Below are 21,121 nucleotides of genomic sequence, written 5' to 3'. Positions count from 1 at the left end.
GGGAGATGAATGGCTTAGCAATAGCGCGCTGTAGTAAAAGACGCTGCTGCTAAGCTATCTAGCAGCAGCGCCTTTCACAATAAAGCGCTACTGCTATGTGTCAGCATGTAAAAATAGACTTTGTTCAATATATCAAAAATACATTGATCATCAACGATCTTTTTGTGTACAGTCTGATTTGTCAATATGAGTCCTCACCGGTTTAGGAACAGGTGAAGACTCCTATTGCAGCCACAAATTCTACACATAGAGTTCAATCAAGACCAAGTGCTTGTCAAAGTTTGAGAAGTAACATATTTACGGTGGTAGAAACTCTCTTCACGAAGCGAGGTGGGACTAAATTTTTGTAGTAAACTTAGCAGTAGCGCTTATTAGAGGAATGCACTGCTACTATGCTATGTAGCAGTAGTTCCCGTCATTATAACGCGTTGCTGCTATAACTAGCCTCGCGGCGGCCTCGTGGGAATTGTAGCAGTAGCGCATCTTTGAGCGGGCGCGCTACTGCTATATTTGTTTCAGCAGCGAGTTACTCCTGAGCACGCTACTGCTAATTAGCAGCAGCGCCTTATTTTAAAGCGCGCCGCTGATAAGATTCTGTGAATAGGCTTTTCCCTAGTAGTGCAATGGATTGATCGGAAAGAATAACTTTGAGGTGGTTTCGTACCCTACAATAATCTCTTCGTTTGTACTTCGCTATTAGTGACTTTGGAGTGACTCTTTGTTGCATGTTGAGGGATTGTTATATGATCTAACTAGATCATTGAAGGCGCGCGTTGCCGCGCCCGTCTATTTTGACGATAGAATGGTCGGATGCTACATGAATGGGCGGATGCTACATGATCAGCTATCAACTTATGAAGTCCTTAGAATTTGGCTGTGCTTCTAGGCAAATAATGCTGCGAGATAGCATTTTCGCTCATATAACTGCTCACAACTTGCAAAGTCTGTGATACATAAGCATACATGAATAGAGTCAATGATCTTGCATTCTATAGCTAGCACAAGGCAGAAAGATCCAACCATCAAAGCAGCGAATTTAACAAAATATAACATCTCTGGATTTATCCAAAGAAAGTGAGATCAACATGTAAATTTTGATAGTAAACTGACTGATTTCTGAGTCCTAAAATCCATTTTGGACCCATTCAATCGGCTTCAAGTCTTATATGTGAAACTATAAAATGGACCGCAAGAGTTGTACGGTAAAATCAGTGTAAATGCAACCTATCCAGATTCACTATCAATTGACTCATGACTGTTACGTAGTACTCCTAGCAGCTATGTGCTGGTTGTGCACGCCACTCTTATAGTTCTCGTACCATTTATTATGCGGATGGTACATATATGTTAAAAAAATTATTGACTGGTCAATTGATTTTGTTAATCAACATGCTGCACTTATCAAGCTGTATAAGCTTCATGGATAGCTTCAAGTAAACTGCAAGATTTACCTTAAAATAAGATGCAAACAAATACTTACCTTTTCAAGATCAGATTATTCGAAAGTCGAGATTTTTTTTATAGAGAAGTGAACTTTTGTAACGTTTGAAAAAACACTAGCTTTCAAAATGCATATGAAGATGTGTTTTTTGATCCGGGTGGTCATTCTACGGGGAATTTGAGGATTTGCCACGCCTTTAATTACACTTTGAGGATTTGCCCCCGTTTACCCTGTAACTGAGGATTTGCCACGCATTTGCTGTAATGTTGAGGATTTGCCCCCTGTACACGGTTTGGATCATTTGGCAGATTATAGTATAAATTATGTGACCAAAATGCCCCTGGTCCTTTTGCTTATACTCTGTTCGTCTGGATGGCCGCCCTGCAACCTCGCCGTACGTCGTGTGACCTCGCAGCGGCTATACCGGCAAGGGCGTCCTCCCCTGAGCTGCTGCTGTGTGGTGTTGTGCCTCCTTGAGCTTGCGACGCCCGCGCAATCTTCCACGAGCTGCCGCTGCATGCTGTTGTGCGTCCGTGAGATGCAGCAAGGTCTCGCTGTGTGGAACCTTCCCCGAGCTGCTGCTTCCTACTGCTGAACCTCGCCGAGCTTGCTGCTGCCGCAATGGGCTCTGCCTTCCCCGAGCTGCTGCACAGGTCCGTGCTCTCCCAAATCTAAGGAACTTCAGATTTGTGGTTCTGTGTACTTTCTGAAGTTGTGAGCTTCAGATTTGTCATTCTGGGTACTTCTTAATATTATAATTTCTGCTCCGCCAAATGATCTCAAATTCTCCCAGAAATTCACGGTTTTCAGTAATTGTTTCAATGTTTCCTGCATAATTTCAATTTTAGGCCAAATTTGACCCAAAACTAGGCTGGAAATGATCTGTTTTTAAGTTTCTCAATTTCTGTTCGGCCAAGTGAGCTAAATTTTTCCCAGAATGCTCAACTTAGAACTCTTTATTTTCTGGAATTGTTTCAACCCTTTCTGGGTAGTTTGATTTTTTGGCCAAAAAAATTGTGCATCATCAAGCTACCACTTGGACAGCATTTCTTCACAAATCATGGCAAGTGCAAACATTTGGTTACAATAATAGATAGTCTGACTCTGACATCCATACATAAGAATCAACAAACATAGTTCGACACAAAAGGACACGACATATCATGTTCAGCCCCAAAAATGACATGACATAGCATCTAGTTCACCACATAAGCACGTCACGATCTACGTTCTTTTTCTCTTAGGGGTCAACTTTCTCGCACGCGAGGTTGAAGGCATCTTTGTTGGCTCTGATGATTCATCAGCCAAGGCCATAGCCAGCATCCTATAAAGAGTGGAATAGTAAACCTGAGAGATCAACTTTGGACTGCAATGAAATAATCATTTTACTGTATATTACCTTCTTGTCACTGGCCTAGGACTATCATGGAGACTGGCAGGAATAGTAAGCATTTGCCTATTGGGTGTGCCAATAGGAGCACCACCAATTTGCCGGTTGGGTGTGCCAATAGGAGCACCACCAATTTGAGGTCCTGGCTCATCATCTTCAGCAGGATATGTTCTTGCTCTCTGTTTTCTCTTCCTGCAACATGATACAAAATGCATATAACTGGAAACAATTCATAACATGACAAAAGTAATGCAAAATATAATTGGTTATATAATTACCTTTTTTTGGGACCATTTAAAGGCCAACCAGCTTGTCTGTGACCTAGTTCATTGCATCTTTTGCATCTGTTTTGGCTGCCCAATTGTTTAGGTTCTTTCTTTTTTGGACCACCTTTTCCACCTTCAAGGGCACTCTTGTACCTCTGCTTTCTAGGCCTTCCAGGCGGTCTTCCTTTGTCAATCGGTGCATCCATGTCGAAACCAACATCCACATGAGGCCATTGACTCCTATCTGTCATGGGCTCAATCTCACCTGCATAAGCTGCCCTAAACTTGTCCAAGGAGAAATAATTATGAACATAGTCTACCCATTTGGGGTTTCTCCTCCCCATCAAAAATACTAGAGCATTCTCACAAGGCTTTCCGGTGTGCTGCCACTCCAAACAAGTGCATTCATGTTTGTCAACCTTCACAACATGCCTAAGACTGTTTTTGCTTGTGTCCCTGACTTCACAACTACCATTACTTGATTTTCCAACTTTTAGATGACCAAGCCCTCTAGTCCTATTGAAAATCTGTTGAATAACAGCAGGAATGATCTTTCCCCTCAATTTATCCCCAATTCTCCTTCTTTTGTATACTAGTTTCATCAACAATTCTCTATATGTGTCAGCAAGCTCATCACCAGGCAAGTCTTTATAATCTTTTATCCAGTAAGACTCGGCCAGATTGTTGTTTATATAATCACACTTGATGTCTGCATTGAAACTGCATCTCATCCACATCAAACTGTGATAGGTTGACAAATATTCATGCACACAGCTACTAGCTGCCAAGACTTTCTGCATATGATGGGAGAAAACTTCAGGCCTATATGCCCTAGCAGCAGGCCACATCCTACCAAACACATCACCTTTGAATTTTTTTGTGAAGTTTGCCATCAAGTGCCTAAAACACTCTCTCTGCTCCACATGAGGAAAAACCTTTTTGACAACATTTTCTAAACCTTTGCATGCATCTGTACATATAGCTAAGTTAGGGACTGAACCTAAAGCTCTATTGAGTTGTGACATGAACCAAGTCCAGTTTTCCTCGGTCTCTCCATCAATGAACCCAATTGCAACAGGAAACATCCAGTTATGACCATCTAATGTTGTACAAGCTGCCAAGTGTCCTCTCCATCTACCATTCAATGCCGTGGAGTCTATGCTGAGATATGGTCTACAACCAGCTAGAAAACCATCTATGGAAGGTTTAAGAGCCATAAAGAATCTGTGAAAGTGGACTTTACCATCTACTACCTTGGTATCAACCTCTACGATGCTCCCTGGAGATCTCTTCTCAAATTCTGCTTTGAAGTTATGCAGATTCTGAAAACTCTGCTTCAAAGTGCCATAAATCTGTTTTTTGGCTCTAGATTTACCCGCCTAAACTGTATCATAACCAATGGTGATGTCATAAGTTTCTTCGAGTTTCTCTTGTAGTTCTTTACATCCTATGGTAGGATCATTCTGGAGTATACTCATTGCCTTGGCTTCAACCCAACCTTGTGTTGCCATGGTGGTTTTTACTCTGCTACTCGAAGAACACTTGTGTTTCTTACTCATCTTAGTGACCTGCATCCATACAAAACAAATGGCCTATGAGAAATAGTACTGCATACAATAAAAGAAAATTAATCAGTCCCTCCAATCCATATTACTCATACTAAAATTGCGACAAGTAATATGAATTGGAGTACTAGAAACAGAAGTTATTGTTAGCAAGAATGTTGTTAGTACCCTTACTATTTTCTCATCAGCCCTTAAACGAGCAGTTATTCTCCATGGACACTTGATGCCTCTGCATAGTCCGAGATATCTTTTTTTGTCTGTTTTATATCCCCATATGTCAATTTCATTGTTAATGGCATATTGTTTTATTGCCATCCTGAACTCTTCCATTGAAGGAAACAAGGCACCTACATACATATGAGGGTTCTCTTTGTCATATGCAATCTCCTCCTCTTGAGCTGTCTTGTCATCAACAGGAATAGCAGCCTCGGTTAATAGTTGTTGGTCCTCCTCATCAGTGAGATACACATCTTCACTAGGTGGCAAAGAAGGTGCTTCATGTGTCTCATCCTCCTCGATACCTAGAAAATCACACATATTCTCCTCTGTAACTGGAATATCCAGTTCATCTTCATTTGGAGGAGCAATCTCAATTAGGCTCCAATCAATTGGTGGTTCTATATCCAACACCACCGAAGACCCGCATTGCTCATTGCTTTTAGCAATGTCAGAAATTGATGGCATATTGGGTTGAACAACATCACATGTTGCAAAGTTAATATCATTGTCAACAAAAGCACTTGTTTGACTCGCCATTGATTGAAAAACCTCAAGTGTTTCCTCATTCGCATTGTCCACAACCACAGATGATGTAGCACTGCATAGTACATCATCCATAGCCGATTTTAGGATTTTAGGTGCCTTCTCAACAGGTGCCTTCTTAGGTTTCTTAGTAGCTGGTTCCTTAGTAGGCTTGTTAGCTCTCTTCGCGGCAGATTTCTTAGCAGGTTTTGTATGCACCTCAACTAGCATCTTCACTTTTTCTTCCTCTCCCCACATATGGTCAAGCAAATGGCTTCTCAATTGCTTGGTGCTAAACAGTCTGCATTCCTCATCAGAATCCTTATTATAGCCAAACAGATGCACCTCCTGCCATGGGCCCCATGGTATGTATTGGCTCAAGTCGTATGCAAATTTGTTTAAAGTGAGCCCCTTCCATCTAATCTGCATTTCAATATCCTGCCGCTTCATTTGTTCCTCGGCGCCATCAGCAAGCATGGCCCGATATGGAAGAACTCTAACTTTAATATTAACATGAACAGGCTGCTTCACCCTACAGTGAAATATTCGAAGTTTACGGTTAGGTTGTTCATTGACGGAAATGCGGATAGAGTATCATTCTCACCTTTGTGTCTCGAGAGCAATATCCTCAGCACCCATATTAGGGCCATCATCCATAGCATCCATCCTCCACAGATAAACCGTACATGCTCTGCAACAAACTTGTTATTCTCTTTACATGTTTATTCAACAGGTGCCTAATGGCTTTTATTTTATCTTCAGGTTTCTTAACATTAACAATCAAGTGGGAGCTAATGGCAGGACTCTGAATTTGCAAAAAATCTGGAGATGATTTTTTTTGGAGTTTGTTGATCAACTATGTTTTAGGGATAAATCTGGGAGTTGGTTCAGACTCATACAAAGGCAAAAGGTGGACGTATTGACATGTTGCACTAGAGGAACAACGACCTTGGGGGAGCAGGTGACTGTCAAAGGAATGGCATATAGTGGCACATCTTACCAGGTTGCAGCCGCCGGCGCTGCCGGCGCTGCCGTCGTCGTCGCCGCTGTCATGGTGGAGATCAAGGTCGCCTTCGCCGCTCCCACCCAAATCATATCAGACGAGCGTGATATCTGGGACAGAACGATCAGGGTTGGTTGCCTCTCACGTAGATCAACACGAGGGCTTGTTGGTCATTTTGTTGTGGCCCATCTCGTCGGGGGCAAATCCTCAAGATTACAGCAAATGCGTGGCAAATCCTCAGTTACAAGGTAAACGGGGGCAAATCCTCAAAGTGTAATTAAAGGCGTGGCAAATCCTCAAATTCCCCTTAATTCTACACAACCAGTAATGCATTCAAAGGATCTTAGTATACTGGAAAAAAGTATTCCAAATAACAGAACCTGTAAAATGACAAACTTGTATGCACAAGTAGCAGGTAATCATTACTGTATAAGATTTTTCTTAAACAGAGAAAAGTGTCGAATGCGACAAATTCATCCAGCTCAAAGCATTGTACACCGTACAACATAAAGAAAAACACCCTGGAGATTTACAAAAGAGGAGAGAAATTACATGGCATGTTCTATACCTATGATCTGAACCAAAACTGCTAAAAACGGGTTCAATGGAATGATTCAGAACCTAATGAGCTACATTATGAGCAATACCATTGATTTCCCTAGAGATGTGAAACACCTGCAGCTGCAATTCTTGGATGGTCCTGTAGAAATGAGCAAGATGCTTTCTCACCGCCCGAGGAACAGTGTCAGTAGTGACATTCCTAGGTGTCGCCTCCTTTGCAAGGGTGAGATTATCTATGAGAAAAGTGGGATGCTAGACCTGGAGGAGATGCATGGGATATGTTGGCTGCAAGAAGTGCTTGCGATTCTGCATGGAGTGGTGAAGAATTGGCTGGGGTAGATGCTTGAATCTATACCTGAATGTTCACTTCTTCCTGCAAAAAAACGAGAAAAACACCAATGCTCTTTGACGGTGTCTTGGACTAGGGGGTACTCAACGCGTCGTCTCCCGATCAGTTGGATTGGGCCGAGGACCCCCATGGCCGTATACTCATGGGCCAGTCCGGACAACTGCCGCATACAAGGAAGAATCAACAAGACTTGGTGATCAAGACAAGGACTCCTCCCCCACCGGCGTATTCGGCTAGGACTCTTGTTATCCTAGGCCTCTGGTGCATTCTATAAACCGAGGCCAGGCTAGTCGATAGATATACAACAACAATCATACCATAGGCTAGCTTCTAGGGTTTAGCCTCCTTGATCTCGTGGTAGATCCACTCTTGTAACACACATCATCAATATTAATCAAGCAGGACGTAGGGTTTTACCTCCATCAAGAGGGCCCGAACCTGGGTAAAACATCGTGTCAAGACGCACTGCTTGGGACCCCTACCCGAGATCCGCCGGTTTTGACACCGACATTGGTGCTTTCATTGAGAGTTCCGTTGTGTGATCGGGGAAAGGATCAATGGCTCGACTGCAGGTCAACTGCGACGTCGGCTTCTTCGTCACCAGCTCGACTAGTCACCTTGGTTTGACCGAGGACTGCGCCCTACCTCCGATCGTCATGTTCGGATGAAGGCCTTCATCAACACCAACTCCGATCTCTATCAAGATCGTGGAGGAGTCATCCATGGAGCTCGGGGGCTCAACGTCAACATTGCCCTCAGGCGTCCATGCTGTTTTTCTGGACAGCCAACTTGTATCCGCCGCCACCGCCTCCTCGAGTGTCGCTTAAACGATTACTTCGGTGGAATTATGCGGAATTAAGTCTACAACAACCATGCAAAAATTTCGTCGAGTTCCGATGGAGGAATCTCCGGCAATCTCCAATATACCGGAGCCCTGTTGAATCTGGACGAGAATCCGGACGAGTTTAGGGCGTGGTATCCAGAATCTAGCTCGGATGTCCTTTGGAGGATCCAACCGTTGATTTGCTACGGAATTCCCATGTCTACCACCTGCCAAAAATTCAACTCGATCCGACCGTCCAAACTCTGGGAAACTTCCGATTAGTGCATCACTTTTTGGATCTGTTTTCTGCGCGAGAACGAGTCCGACCCGAATTCATCTTCTTTATGAACGGGATCTCGGACATCCTTTTTGAAGGAAGTTTTCATATGGGGTTGTCACATCCCTAGCTTCTGATACTTCCTGGTTTTGCATCCTTTTGCATCATGTTTAAATTTTATTTAAGTTGAAATGGGGATTGTTCAAACCCTAGCACCAGATCAAATCAAATAGGTTCAACCTAAAATAATCTTCAATGAACCCAAAATGCCTTTGGAAATGTTCATGATTTTTGATAAAGGTGAAAACCTCTGCCAAAAATGATGAGCATATTTCTTGGCCATTTATGGATTTTTGAATTAACTCATTTTATATTTGAATTGGGGCATTTAAATTATATAAATATTTTAAATTCTCTAATAAATTCTGAGGATAGTTGAGGGCTGTTGGGAATAATCTAGTATGTGCCCACAATTTATTTCAGAATTTTATAAAGTGATTTAGTATTTTACTAAATCCAAAAAAACAAAGACAGAAAATAGAAAACATTAATAAAAGGAGAGAGAGAGAAAGGTTTACCTGGACTTACCTGCAGCCCACCTAGCGCCCCACCTGGCCCAACACTGTGGCTGAGGCCCAACCCAACTCCCCACCGTCTTCAACCTCTGCCAGTAGGCAGAGGCGTGTCGACGCGCGCGCGCCCGAGCTCCACCTCCTGCTTCCACCTCCTGCTTCCCCCTCGCCCTGTTCTCGTGCCTGGGAAACGGCCAGCACACCCCCCCTCGGCCGCTCCCTTGCCTCCCTGCTCTCTTCCTCTCACTCCCCTGTTCTTTTCCCCTCATGGCCGAAGCCGCCATGGCCACTCCGCTGAGAAACACCGCGGCCAGCCACTCCCTCGCTCCCTCTCCGCGTTCCCGAGATCCGTATCGTTGCCAGCTTCATCCTCGCCGAGCCAAGCATCACTGGATGCCCTGCAATGCCAGCGCCATCATCTTCTTCTTCCTCGGGCACCGAAGGCCGTCATCGTCGATTCGTCGCCGTTGTCGCTTCCCCGAGCTCGTTGACCATCTCGACGTGACCACTGTGAGCTCATGATCTGTTTACCCCTATTACCGCACTCGATAGCGCTCCCTAGCCGCATATGTCGCCGAGCCCGAGAGCTCATTGCCGCCGGCCATGCCGCCGCCGTCGTTGCAGCCGTTGAAGCTCCTGTCTGAGCGCGTAATCGTGCTCAGTATGCCCCCAAGATCCTAACACACCCATCCGCTGCTCCTGCCGCATGCTGCATCGCCATAACCATCACCGCCCGAACTCCGGTGCCGCCGCGAGCTCCATTTCGGTGAGCTCCGGCCACCCCACGCCCATCCGCGTGCTCCCCTAGATGCGGGTGAGCAAGGGCTTCCCCCTGGTGCTCTCCGCCGCGCTTTTAGCCACCGGAGGAGCAAGCCCGCAGCGCTTCGCCGCGTTTGCCGTCGCCGGCGTCAAGCCGCCGGTGGCGTTAACCGTTTTGACCAGGGGTTTGACCACCCCAGGTCGTCTGTCATGTGGGCCCCGCCCCTGACCAGTTTAGTTTAGGACTAATTACCCCCCTGCTGACACTAACAGTGGGCCCAGTGTCTGCTAATTTGATTAGTTAAATTTAATTAATCCTGTTATATAACTATGTCACTGACGCGTGGACCCCACACGTCAGGTTTGACCTGGTCAACCGCAGTTGACTTGCTGACATCATAGTGATGCAATGCTGACGCAGTTAACCATTTTCTGGATTTAAAATAATACAGAAAATTCCAGAATATATCCAAAACTTCAAAAATTCATATAAATTCAACCGTAACTCCAAATGAGATAAATTATATATGAAAAATGATCAGAAAAATCCAATCTATCCATATGTACCATTTTCATGCATGTTAGAACAACTTACGACTACTGTTTAGGACAATTCAATTAAATGGCATTTAAATAACCACATGTGGAGTTTGAATTTGAATCTTGGATTCAAACCAACTTCATTTAATCTGGTTTTAGTTGCATTAGCACAAACCACATCATATTGCCATGTCACATTCATGCATCATATTGTTGCATTGCATTGATTGTGTTTCTTCTTTGTTTGTCGGTGCTTGTCCCCTCTCAGTAGACGTGTTCCGACGATGTGATCGATGACACCTATGAAGAACTATACTATCTTCAGAAGTGCCGGCAAGCAAAACCCCCTTGTTCATTTCGATACAATCCTACTCTCTCGCTCCTGCTCTCTTTTACTGCATTAGGACAACACCGATTCATCTGTTACTTGCTGCGGTAGCTGAACCCCTTTATCCTTTGCATGACCTGTCATTGCCACAGTAAATAGATGAAACCCACTAGCATGAGTAGGAGTTGTTTGAGCCCTGTTGTGCCTACTCATTCATGCTTGTTTGTCATGCCTGCTACTGCTTAGAGTTGAGTCAAGTCTGATTCATCGGGGATGAATCAGAGGTGTGTGAACATGTCCTACTGTTGAGAGCTAAGTGTGTGAACACAATTTGGTAAAGGTAGCGGTGAGAGGCCATGTAGGAGTACATGGTGGGTTGTCTCATTGCAGCCGTCCTCAGGAACTGAGTTTTGTGTTTGTGATCCATGAACAGTTACTACCACACATTGGGTTCCGGTAACTCGGCCCCTCTCGGCTTATTAATCAACTTGATCTCTGTCTAGGAGTTGCAACTAGTTTCTGGGGTTTGTAGGTAGTGCTAGTAGTCTACCAAGTGGCACCCGGTACAGGTGGGCTTGGGACAGACTAGGCACAGTGGCACGGTGTACCAAGTGGCACCCAGATGGTGGGCTTGGGAACCCTGCTCACATCGTTTGGGGCCGTGAGCGACACCCCGGCCGGATCTCCTTGCGGATGGAACCCGAATAGGCGATAAACCTGGATGAGAGACTTGTGTGGTTAGTCAGGTCGTGGCCGACACCCTCGCTGGGCTTCCGCTTGAAGGTTGCCGAGTACATGTCGTGTAAACGGCGGTAAGTGGTGAGAGCGTGTGTGAAGAAGTACACCCCTGCAGGGTTAATATGATCTATTCGAATAGCCGTGTTCGCGGTAAAGGACTTCTGGATCGCCTGTACAGTTCATAGACAAGTGAAAGTGGATACTCTAAAATACGCAAGATAAGCGTGAGTGCTATGGATGGCGTTCTCGTAGGGAGACGGGAGCGGATCCATAGTGGTGTATTGATATGGTGAATATGTGGACTCGTGTGCGCCACCTCAAAAGAGTTACTTGCAGTCGTAGTTCAGGTTAGCCACTGAGTCAAAGCTGGCTTGCTGCAGTTAAACCCCACCATCCCCTTGTTGATAATGATGCATATGTAGTTAGATCTGATGTAAGTCTTGCTGGGTACATTTGTGCTCACGTTGCTTAATTTATGTTTTTGCAGAGAGACTTCAGTCTCGCTAGTAGTTCCACATGGACTTCGACGTTTAGCTTGTTACCTCAGCTACGATCTTGTGCCCTCGGCAGGATCTGGTAGACAGTCAGGCTTCTCAGCCTTTTTCTTTTGCAGATGTCTGTACTCAGACATGTTAAGCTTCCGCTTGTGCTTGACTTGTTTGCTCTGAATGTTGGGTCATGAGACTCATGCTTGTAATATCTTGCTCCTTGGAGCCTATTGAATAAGATACTTGAGTTGTAGAGTCATGTTGTGACGCCATGTTGTATTTGCACATATCGAGCATATTGTGTGTATGTTTTTGAAATGCTTGGTATGTGTGGGATCTGACTATCTAGTTATTTATCCTTAGTAGCCTCTCTTACCGGGAAATGTCTCCTAGTGCTTCCGCTGAGCCATGGTAGCTTGCTACTGCTTCGGAACACTTAGGCTGGCCAGCATGTGTCCTTCTTCGTTCCTGTGTCTGTCCCTACGGGGAAATGTCACGCGATGTATACTGGAGTCCTGTTAGCCCGCTATAGCCCGGTTTACTGGAGTCCTGCTAGCCCAGTGCTACAGCCTGGATTCACTCGTTGATGACCGACACGTTCGAAGCTGGGTCATGTATGCCTGTCCCTGTAAGTTAGTGCCACTTTGGGTTCACGACTAGCCATGTCAGCCCGGGCTCCTTGTCATATGGATGCTAGCGACACTATCATATATGTGTGCCAAAAGGCGCAAACGGTCCCGGGCAAGGTAAGGCGACTCCCGTGGGAATACCGTGCATGAGGCCGCAAAGTGATATGAGGTGTTACATGCTAGATCGATGTGCCATTGAGTCGGGGTCCTGACAGCTTTGGTACCAAAGCTTGACTGCCTGTAGGATTACCAAGCCAAACTGGTCGAAGTTGAGTCTAGAAATTCTTTAGTTATATAAGGGAATTGATTGTGGGATGGAACGTAAGGCTCTCTTTACTCCTTATACCTTATGCCCTCTGATCTGAGTCATCTTACCTTTCCTATGGGGTTAAGGAACTAGGCTATCTCCTCTTTCTATCAGGATCACGTGTTACTACTCTGTAGACTTGTAAGATTGTTGGATTTAAGCCTCTGCTCAGTTTCTACTACCTCCGTATGTTAACTGTTGATTTCAGAACCTTGATATTATGATGATCAAGTGGTTATGCCACCATTCTGTAGGATGTCTCAAATCCTTCTCGAGCATTTACAGTCGTTATGCTGTCCGAGTCATCACAGGTTTCTAAATAGTCTGATGCATTTGCAAATCACTTCTTTCTATTCTCGATGTCCTTTTGGGTCAGATTAACCACACTACCCAGTGTGTTAAGGTACTTCATTGCCTCGATATATAAGTTGGAGCTATTATTATGACCCTAGGTGTCTTAGTTAACCACCTTGTAATCTAGTCATGTTTTGCGTCCCCAGTGTGATGATTCTGGCCTTCATTTTTGAAAGCATCCCGTGATGCCATTTAGTATGTAGGTATTCCACTTCTGGGTTTTGAACCCGAGATTCACCCTACTTACATCATGTTGATAGTAATTGCTAGCTCCCTTAGGTTATTAGTGACCTTTGTGTTAGTCCTCGAGGTCCGCGGTATTTCCTTCTTCCAAATACTATGAACCATTTATGGCAGAAGATCCTCATTGATCAAAAGATCACAACCAGAGTGCTCTTGATGAGTTCTCGATTCTATGCTGTTACTCTGCCAGTTCTACCCTTCTGCATGGGTTATCCGGAAGAAATATGATGAGCTTTGCTCGACATACTAAGCTATGCATCCACGACTCAGAAAATCATATGTTCCTTTGAGTTGTCCCCCTTTAGTTGTCTTCTGACCTTCATCTATCAATTGATAGTCAAGCGTATGTATGCATTCGTTCATCGATGCTTATTACCCTTGTGGTCCGTCAAACCATTCTATCCAGAATGACTAGGAGAAACAAACTCCAGTACCTCTTCCATATCCAGGATTGGGTCAAAGCAGTTGTGTTCTGCAGATCAAAATGCTAATCTAGCTCTTGTTCTGTTCTACCTTGGAGTATTACCATCTTTATATCAAGAATATCATGGCAATTGCACACCATTCTATGAACTCTTGATACAGTGATACTTCTCGCCCTCATTATTCATTTCTCGGCTTCCGTGTTGTCGCAACCGGAATGCTGACAAGTGAACCGTGATGTGTGAAATCAATACTTCTAGCAACCCCGTTGCTTGGTAGTTAAAGGACAATAATTTTATTCTTAGTGTGTTGGTTCTTGAATCACGATTCTAAGATTAATCGTGCTACCTAGTCCTTATTTCCGATGCACTCTCCGATCAATGAGTTAGGATTGAGTCAGTCCCTCGCTCTTGTGATCATATCGTCTTGCCCTGAAAAGCAAGGTTGTTCTCGAGCTTAGTAACATATCGGTGGTTTGTGATTTTCCGAATATCTTCTCGGAAGTATTACCAGGTTGTCACCTGACCGCTATGTTGAGTTCGTGATCAAGATGGTTTCTTGTAAACCACCCCTTCTCCAAGAATCTGTGTGGGATACCCCTGAGCTAGTTGGTCAAGCTAAACAACAACTTGGAGAGTTGGAAGATAAAAGCTTGTCCGACTTAGTTCATGTTAAGGGATATCTTTCTGTGTGTGTGTGTGTGTGTGTGTGTGTGTGTTGAAGAAAGATGATATCTTCATCAATTGGTCCTTGTGATCAATTGTTGGATCTATTATCTTACCCAAACCTTTGATTGAGTATGGGCTATCGTCAAATCAAATCAGAACCAACGATATTCGTAATGTTGTCTTATTCGTGGTTGTTCCTTGAGCATACACCATTATATCCTTCGGGTCTGACCAATGCTATCACCTTGTTCACATAATTGTGGAATTCCACTAATATGGAAACCTGGATGAATTGTTGTTGAGCCCATCAGCAACATTTTGTCTCCCTCATGATTCATGTTGAACATCAACCTGGTGTTGAAAATTTTGTAAGCAATGCCTTCGTGTTCCGTTCATGAAGCTTATGCTTGGATGGAAGAAGTGACTTCCTCGAATTCATGTGCATTTGGTGCAAGTTGCCGCTGTGAGTTCGAGACAGATTGTTTTGTTTTCCCTAGAATCATACCAGGTCAGTCATGCATGTGCGAAGTATGCTATGGTTTGACAGGCTCGCTACCTCCATTCTATATGTGTCCCTAGCACACCAAGCCACTGATTGACTTGTTCAAGATAAAGGAGTCTGTTCTAAGGTAAAATCTTTGGACTTCCACGCGTGGAGACTCCAATATCATTGATGATGGTTCCCTGCCAGAACTCGGTAGTGTTTTATTATAAGACTACTGCGTGGTCATGCTTGTCTGGGACAGCGTGTTCACATGCTTTTAGCAGAACCAGCTCATGCTTTGGAGCTTACTACCGTAGTTCATTCCCCGAGAATCTCGCAACGTCATCTCGTCTATTTGTGTTGCAAACTTTCATTTTTCTTTCTAGACTCGATGAGTCTGGATTGTTCCGACACCAACCAGATCTGAATCTCAGGCAGATATGATGGTTGGAACATTCCCGACATTTGCATTTTGTTCCCAGCTTGCACCGCCTTGTGCCAATCCCCCTTGGACTGCCCTTCTCAGCAATTGTTGTTCAGGATCATCTTCAGAAGTGGTCCTGCCATGGGTCCCATCCATTTCCGATGATAAGCAAAATCATCCCTTGTGTTGTTTTCAACAAGGTAATCCACATCATCCATTCTAATTCGGGTATGTCATTCTACCGAACCCCTACAAACGATCGCTTGAGAATTGCCTTAGGCTGGTATAAAGAGTTTCAATGATCTCTGAATCAAAGGTAATTCTTTTTGCCACTTAAGGGGATATTTCTACAAGTCACCTTCCCTAAGGTGCCCCGTTATGGTATCATAGCAACTCAACTCCTCGCTACGTTGACAAACGTTCACCACCTTCTTAAGTGTGGAATTGTTGTCTACCTAGTGAACCCTTGTCATCTGTTCCACTCCATCCCTCTAGATGTGTGCTTCGTGTCTCGGCTTGAGAGATGTTGTTATGTCTCATTCCCTGAGTTGATCCTAAGTTGTTCGACCTTCAATAAGACCGATCCTTTTAGACTTTTTCCCTATCCTCTCTTTGTCATGTTGGCTTGAGTTCTCAGAGAAAGATGACGAGACAAGGTGGTGATTGAATCAACGTTCATTTGAAGTGCAACCTGGGTCATGATGATTGGGTTAGTTGCGTTCCCCTTCATCTTACCCTACGTTTGAATCTCGGGAAGAGATTCTTATTTAGTGGGGGTGAGTTGTCACATCCCTAGCTTCTGGTACTTCCTGGTGTTGCATCCTTTTGCATCATGTTTAAATTTTGTTTAAGTTGAAATGGGGATTGTTCAAAACCTAGCACCAGATCAAATCAAATAGGTTCAACCTAAAATAATCTTCAATGAACCCAAAATGCCTTTGCAAATGTTCATGATTTTTTATAAAGGTGAAAACCTCTGCCAAAAATGATGAGCATATTTCTTGGCCATTTATGGATTTTTGAATTAACTCATTTTTTATTTGAATTGGGGCATTTAAATTCTATAAAATTTTAAATACTCTAATAAATTCCGAGGATAGTTGAGGGCTGTTGGGAATAATCCAGTATGTGCCCGCAATTTATTTCAGGATTTTATAAAGTGATTTAGTATTTTACTAAATCCAAAAAAACAAAGACAGAAAATAGAAAACATTAATAAAAGGAGAGAGATAGAAAGGTTTACCTGGACTTACCTGCAGCCCACCTAGCGCCCCACCTGGCCCAACACTGTGGCTGAGGCCCAGCCCAACTCCCCACCGTCTTCAACCTCTGCCAGTAGGCAGAGGCGTGTCGACGCGCGCGCGCCCGAGCTCCACCTCCTGCTTCCACCTCCTGCTTCCCCCTCGCCCTGTTCTCGTGCCTGGGAAACGGCCAGCACACCCCCCTCGGCCGCTCCCTTGCCTCCCTGCTCTCTCCCTCTCACTCCCCTGTTCTTTCCCCTCATGGCCGAAGCCGCCATGGCCACTCCGCTGAGAAACACCGCGGCCAGCCACTCCCTCGCTCCCTCTCCGCGTTCCTGAGATCCGTATCGTCGCCAGCTTCATCCTCGCCGAGCCAAGCATCACCGGACGCCCTGCAATGCCGGCGCCATCATCTTCTTCTTCCGCGGGCACCGAAGGCCATCATCGTCGATTCGTCACCGTCGTCGCTTCCCCGAGCTCGTTGACCATCTCGACGTGACCACTGTGAGCTCATGATCCGTTTACCCCTATTACCGCACTCGATAGCGCTCCCTAGCCGCGTATGTCGCCGAGCCCAAGAGCTCATCACCGCCGGCCATGCCGCCGCCATTGTTGCAGCCGCTGAAGCTCCTGTCTGAGCGCGTAATCATGATCAGTATGCCCCCAGGATCCTAACACACCCACCCGCTGCTCCTGCCGCATGCTGCATCGCCGTAACCATCACCGCCCAAACTCCGGCGCCGCCGCGAGCTCCATTCCAGTGAGCTCCGGCCACCCCTCGCCCAGCCGCGTGCTCCCCTGGATGCGGGTGAGCAAGGGCTTCCCCCTGGTGCTCTCCGCCGCGCTTTTAGCCACCGGAGGAGCAACCCCACAGCGCTTCGCCGCGTTTGCCGTCGCCGGCGTCAAGCCGCCGGTGGCGTTGACCGTTTTGACCAGGGGTTTGACCACCCCAGGCCGTCTATCATGTGGGCCCCGCCCCTGACCAGTTTAGTTTAGGAATAATTACCCCCCTGCTGACACTAACAGTGGGCCCAGTGTCTGCTAATTTGATTAGTTAAATTTAATTAATCCTGTTATATAACTATGTCACTGACGCGTGGACCCCACACGTCAGGTTTGACCTGGTGAACCGCAGTTGACCTGCTGACGTCACAGTGATGCAATGCTGACGCAGTTAACCATTTTCTGGATTTAAAATAATACAGAAAATTCCCGAATATATCCAAAACTTCAAAAATTCATATAAATTCAATCGTAACTCCAAATGAGATAAATTATATATGAAAAATGATCAGAAAAATCCAATCTATCCATCTGTACCATTTTCATGCATGTTAGAACAACTTATGACTACTGTTTAGGACAATTCAATTAAATGGCATTTAAATAACCACATGTGGAGTTTGAATTTGAATCTTGGATTCAAACCAACTTCATTTAATCTGGTTTTAGTTGCATTAGCACAAACCACATCATATTGCCATGTCACATTCATGCATCATATTGTTGCATTGCATTGATTGTGTTTCTTCTTTGTTTGTCGGTGCTTGTCCCCTCTCCATAGACGTGTACCAACGATGTGATCGATGACACCGATGAAGAACTATACTATCTTCAGAAGTGTCAGGCAAGCAAAACCCCCTTGTTCATTCCGATACAATCCTACTCTCTCGCTCCTGCTCTCTTTTACTACATTAGGACAACACCGATTTATCTGTTACTTGCTGCGGTAGCTGAACCCCTTTATCCTTTGCATGACCTGTCATTGCCACAGTAAATAGATGAAACCCACTAGCATGAGTAGGAGTTGTTTGAGCCCTGTTGTGCCTACTCATTCATGCTTGTTTGTCATGCCTGCTACTGCTTAGAATTGAGTCAAGTCTGATTCATCGGGGATGAATCAGAGGTGTGTGAACATCTCCTACTATTAAGAGCTAAGTGTGTGAACACGATTTGGTAAAGGTAGCGGTGAGAGGTCATGTAGGAGTACATGGTGGGTTGTCTCATTGCAGCCATCCTCAGGAACTGAGTTCTGTGTTTGTGATCCATGAATAGTTACTACCACACATTGGGTTCCGGTAACTCGGCCCCTCTCGGCTTATTAATCAACTTGATCTCTGTCCAGGAGTTACAACTAGTTTATGGTGTTTGTAGGTAGTGCTAGTAGTCTACCAAGTGGCACCCGGTACAGGTGGGCTTGGGACAGACTAGGCACAGTGGCACGGTGTACCAAGTGGCACCCGGATGGTGGGCTTGGGAACCCTGCTCACATCGTTTGGGGCCGTGAGCGACACCCCGGCCGGATCTCCTTGCGGATGGAACCGAATAGGTGATAAACCTGGATGAGAGACTTGTGTGGTTAGTCAAGTCATGGCCGACACCCTCGCTGGGCTTCCGCTTGAAGGTTGCCGAGTACATGTCGTGTAAATGGCGGTAAGTGGTGAGAGCGTGTGTGAAGAAGTACACCCCTGCAGGATTAATATGATCTATTCGAATAGCCGTGTCCGCGGTAAAGGACTTCTGGATTGCCTGTACAGTTCATAGACAAGTGAAAGTGGATACTCTAAAATACGCAAGATAAGCGTGAGTGCTATGGATGGCGTTCTCGTAGGGAGATGGGAGCGGATCCATAGTGGTGTATTGATATGGTGAATATGTGGACTCGTGTGCGCCACCTCAAAAGAGTTACGTGCAGTCGTAGGTCAGGTTAGCCACTGAGTCAAAGCTGGCTTGCTGCAGTTAAACCCCACCATCCCCTTGTTGATAATGATGCATATGTAGTTAGATCTGATGTAAGTCTTGCTGGGTACATTTGTGCTCACGTTGCTTAATTTATGTTTTTGCAGAGAGACTTCAGTCTCGCTAGTAGTTCCAATTGGACTTCGACGTTTAGCTTGTTACCTCAGCTACGATCTTGTGCCCTCGGCAGGATATGGTAGACAGTCAGGCTTCTCAGCCTTTTTCTTTTGCAGATGTCTGTACTCAGACATGTTAAGCTTCCGCTTGTGCTTGACTTGTTTGCTCTGAATGTTGGGTCATGAGACTCATGCTTGTAATATCTTGCTCCTCGGAGCCTATTGAATAAGATACTTGAATTGTAGAGTCATGTTGTGATGCCATGTTGTATTTGCACATATCGAGCATATTGTGTGTATGTTTTTGAAATGCTTGGTATGTGTGGGATCTGACTATCTAGTTATTTATCCTTAGTAGCCTCTCTTAACGGGAAATGTCTCCTAGTGCTTCCGCTGAGCCATGGTAGCTTGCTACTGCTCCGGAACACTTAGGCTAGCCGGCATGTGTCCTTCTTCGTTCCTGTGTCTGTCCCTACGGGGAAATGTCACACGATGAATACCGAAGTCCTGTTAGCCCGCTACAGCCCGGTTTACCGGAGTCCTGCTAGCCCAGTGCTACAGCCTGGATTCACTCGTTGATGACCGACACGTTCGAAGCTAGGTCATGTATGCCTGTCCCTGTAAGTTAGTGCCACTTTGGGTTCACGACTAGCCATGTCAGCCCGGGCTCCTTGTCATATGGATGCTAGCGACACTATCATATACGTGTGCCAAAAGGCGCAAACGGTCCGGGCAAGGTAAGGCGACACCCGTGGGAATACCGTGCGTGAGGCCGCAAAGTGATATGAGGTGTTACATGCTAGATCGATGTGCCATTGAGTCGGGGTCCTGACAGGGGTGTTGTGTTTTATTCTCAAACACATCCCAGTAGTATTAAAAGTATTCTTGCAATACGAACTTCACCGTCGCGCTGGTGTCAAACCAGCCCGACAACATCACTCCACGGCGGCCGACCTGCGTTAGACACACGTCGTCGCTTTGTTGAGCGAGCTCAATTTCTTTGGATCATCATCTCGGCTAGCCGAACAATAGTTTCGCGTCGCGAAGGATAAATCGTCACCAACATCGCCGCCCGATGGATTACACGGAGCGGGCACACCTGCATCGCCACACGGTCACTTCATCAAGCCGGCATCGCCCACGTCACGACCTGCATCAATGGACCGGGGGCTTCATCATCTCTTCATCAACCTACTTCGGAGACTTCGGCGTCGCTGGCCGACCAGCTCCGTCATGTTAGCTGGACGGAGGGCTTCGCCTTGGCGAGCCAACCTTTGCCAGCATCGCCATGCCGTTGCTTTATCGCCCATCAGGCGATAGGTGTGAGGATCGAGTCCCAGTTTTGGGAATCACCTTTCTTTGGATTGCTACAACAAATAAGCCAGGTGCTATTAATCCTAGTATTTTCTGCTTGTTAGGGTTCATTTTTCCCAATGAATTATTACTCTGGTTTGTCTGTCATATATATGCAGGTCTATCAAATGGTGGCCGCATTAACGACGGTCGCATGGTGGTTCGGTCAGTTTCCGTACATAGTCCGGCGAACGCCGCATCCGGAACTCGAACCGACCTGTGAATTCAGGCCTTGCCATGCCTTTACCACATCATGCCGCCGCCCTGCATCGACATTGATTTCGGCGCCAGGCCATATT

The sequence above is a fragment of the Triticum aestivum genome, chromosome 5B, assembly GCF_018294505.1.
Source record: "Triticum aestivum cultivar Chinese Spring chromosome 5B, IWGSC CS RefSeq v2.1, whole genome shotgun sequence".
NCBI lineage: Eukaryota > Viridiplantae > Streptophyta > Magnoliopsida > Poales > Poaceae > Triticum > Triticum aestivum.
Note: the sequence above shows the minus strand (reverse complement) of the source record.